This window comes from Gracilinanus agilis, chromosome 4 (assembly GCF_016433145.1).
Source record: "Gracilinanus agilis isolate LMUSP501 chromosome 4, AgileGrace, whole genome shotgun sequence".
NCBI classification, from domain to species: Eukaryota; Metazoa; Chordata; class Mammalia; order Didelphimorphia; family Didelphidae; genus Gracilinanus; species Gracilinanus agilis.
Genome location: NC_058133.1, coordinates 314,914,834 through 314,918,808, shown reverse-complemented (window position 1 = coordinate 314,918,808; position 3,975 = coordinate 314,914,834).

Genomic DNA, 3,975 nt, shown 5'->3' with positions numbered 1-3,975 from the left:
TATCTAGATCTATATTTTGGGTTACAGATATCTTATGTAGTATGATGCATGTGTATGTATGTATGGCTTTAGGCTATTTTTAAGGTTTAGGGTACAGTCATCAGATTATTCATTACAGAGGAAAATAAGAAAACAAACCAGAAACACTCAGTTCCAGGATCTTAGTATAACTGCTGAGGCAAGTAGCCCCTAAGGCTACCTAGGTATTAGGGAACTACAAGCTTATTAGTAGGAAAAGATCCTTATTGAGGATTATTCATTTTGCGGGTACCTACTGACTATGATTAGGAAAACACTGAAAGAGTTTTATACAATACTCCAGACAGCTTGTGGAGGAGGGGTGGGGAAGGAATGTATGCTAACTGAAAGGTTATCTGGGAAGAAGATGATACAGTGGTTGTATTGTGTCAGCTGCCTGAGACTGTGATGACTTTTGAGATGCCTGGGGAAAGACCTGGAAAAGGGGATACTTGGAAATTATTCACTAAAATCTCTTTTGCCAACTAGGAGTTGCCAAATGAATTTGAATATCTTATGAGGAGATCACACCTGATTGGAGGGCTGGGAGGGGAAACACTCTTTTTAGCAGTGCCAAGTGTCTAGCCCATAGATCAGCGTATAAGTGAGTTAATACACAGAAAGAATGGACTTTCTACGGAAAGTTATGGTCATCTGTATGGAAGTGTACCTGCCTACTTGTAAAGGATATTCATCAGGTCCTGGTAAAGATATGCCACCAAGATATGAGTGTGGCACCCAGGAAAGAGCACTTAATTAAGAGTCACACTTACTATTTGTATTACATTAGGCAAATCACTTAACCTCCTGGGCTCTCAATTAATGAGAAGGTTGCTTGAGGTCTCTTCTAGCTCTAATTCTTCCTTAGGCCAAATCAGCTCCCCATTTACAAGCAGGTGTACCGGCTACAACATATAATGCACAACTCACCACCTTTATTAATCACTTTGAGGTTTGCAAAGTGCTTTCCTCAGAATAATCCTGTAATGTGAACATTATTGCCCCTCTATTACAGATGAGGAAAATATGAGAACACAGAGAAGGGAGAGTTAACTTCTCACAGGGAAGTTTCTGGTAGAGATAGTGTTTGAGTAAGTTCCTGAGGCATCAGACTTTGGCAGACAAATTAGAGGGGAAGGCATTTCAGGAAGAGGGAACAGAACAAGCAAAGATAGAGGGCAATAATACCCATACTGAGAGCCTTTGGAAGGGTCCCACCTTCTTCAAGGCACAAGCCTGTTTTGAATTGGGGAGAGGATGGAGAGGGAAGCTCACATTACTCTATGGACAATTTAAACTCAGTGGACAGTACATAGACATGAGGGTATCCATTTAAGGAACTTGGGGGAGGAATCAGACTTAAGAGGGACATGATAGTTGTCTCTGAGTATCTGAAGAATTGCTATGTGGAGGAGAAATTAGATTTATTATAATTTGTTTGGCACCAAAGGGCAGAGCCAGAAAGTGGAAGTGGGGTGGAAGATTCAAAAATGTGAATTTAATTTTGATGTTAGGAAAACCCTAAAAATCAAAGTTGTATAAATGAGAATTGGGATGCCTCCAGATATTATGTGTTTCTTGGGAATGTTGTAGTGGGTATTTCTTTTGGGTATGGTTTGGATCGGGTGGTCACTGAGGTACCTCCCAGTTTTCAAATTCTATAAAATACTCTAGCATGTCTAGAATATAGCATGAAGGGAATGACAGAAAAAATGGCAGAAATAAATGGAAAAGTAGATCCAGATCAAAGAGGACCTTGAACACCAAATTGCCAAGGAATTTGAACTTTATTTTGTGATAAGTGTGCAGTGAAGGAAATTTTTATAGTTGTGTGGTGCCATGATCAGACCTATATTTTGGGAAGATTGATCTGATGAGTATAGAGAATTGATTAAATAGGGGAGAGTTTGGAAGCAGGAAAACCAGTTAAGAAGCCATCATATCAGTCTATGCAAGAAGTAATGAGGACAATCAGATAATCAATAAATTCTTACTAAGTGTCAATTATGTGCTAAGTTCTGGGGACACAAAGGCAAAAAAAGAGTCTCTATTCTAAAGATGTTCACAGTCTAGTGGGTAGTGTGGGCAAAGATGTGGGAACTTATGAACCCAGGCCCTCTCCATCCACTGAGCAACCTAGCTGCCCTTTCCCCTCCCCTCAAATTCTTAGCAGGAAGGGATCTCCTGAAGAGAGGCTGAAATTAGGTTACTCTTTCTGGGCATAGATGATGTACTTTGTGAGTAGAATCTTCAGGACCTGGTACTTGATTGGATGTGTAGTTAAGGGAAAAACCAAAGTTAAGATTGCTTGATAGTTTTGGTGACATAATAGAAATAAGGATGTAAGGAATAAAAGCTCTTTGGGAAAGATGGGGTAGAAGAGATAAACTGAGCTAGGAAGCTGTTGAATTTGAATGCTGGTTGCCCCATCAAGTTAGAGATATTAAGAGTACTCTTTTTAAAATTCTAGGAATTCTTTCTTCCATTTTGTTAAATCTCTGTAGGCTTTTTGGACTTAAAGATTTCTTTGGGATTTCTGTTTTTTTTCTCTTTTTTTCTTGGAACTTTTTTAGTGATGGACAATAGGACACTTGGTGGACTGAACCCCATGGACCCCCACCTCAGTTTTGTGATATATATCTATATCAAATCATATATATTCGATATCATATATATGCACATATATACATAAACATACATTCACATATGTGGAGAGAAGTATTTAATGAGAAGCAGTAAAGATATGAACTGAAATTTACTCAAGAACAAATATAAAAATCTAGTGAGATTATACCTATCAATTGAGAACATAGAGTTCTTAATACAGTTTAAAATTGCACTGAGACTTTGGGAATACTCAGTATAATTCTTTTTAATCTTTTAAACCCTTGCCTTCTTTCTTAGAATCAATATTATGTATTGGTTCCAAGGCAGAAGAGCTATAAGGGCTACGCAATGCAATTTAAGTGACTTGCCCAGGATCGCACAGCTAGGAAGTGTCTGAGGCTAGATTTGAATCCAGGATTGCCTGTCTCTACGCCTGGTTCTCAATCTGCTTGACCACCAGCTGTCCACCTATATAATTCTTTGTGGTAAAGATGTGAGATACCTGGGCTCTCCTGCAAAGAGTATGAAATTAGGTTGTTTTCCCTGGGGCCTAGATGAGCCTTCTTTGACAAGTGGGCTTGCTAGCTATTAGGGAAGGGTGAAGGTGGAGGTGAGGGAGAGAAAGAAGGAAGGGTACACATCTGGGTCCTCTTCAGCCCACCAAAAAGCCCAGTTGCCAGCTGCTGCTCTACCTACTAAGAAAGAACCCAAGAGAAAGAGATAAAGGGAGAAAAACACATAAGAAGAGATTGTTATGATAGCTCTCTGTCATTACACCCCTAACACCCCAAGCTTTTATTTTAGTCAGGTTTCTACTTTCTAAGGTGATCTCTGGGCAGATTGGTGGTGACAGCATTCCTTCTATATATTCTAGGCCATGGCCAGATCTGAGAGCCTTTGGAAGTGTCCCACCTTCTTCAAGCCATGAGCATGTTTTGAATTGGGAACAGGATGGAAAGGGAAGTTCACTTTACTCTATTGGGAATGTAAAACCCCATTCTCAAACTTTCTGGGATCCAAGATTCTAGATGAAGCTGAAGGAGGGAGAGTGTAAATTATTATGGCCACAATTCCAAACAGCTAGAAAATCATTTGATGTAAGATGTAAGCATGATATTTTTGCAGAAGGATAAGAAGGCTCCTAATGATGACTGTTTAAAAAACAGGTTTGGAGCTCATGAGATCGGCCAGGATTGGAGTCATTGATCTTGGAGTCATTCACATCAGGCAGTCAATCAGGAACAGAATTGTATTTATAGGGGGAAAATATCGATACATTTAATTCTCATAGGAATCTGTGTATTGCCTTCAACTTATAGAATGCCTGCTTCTGATATATATATATATATA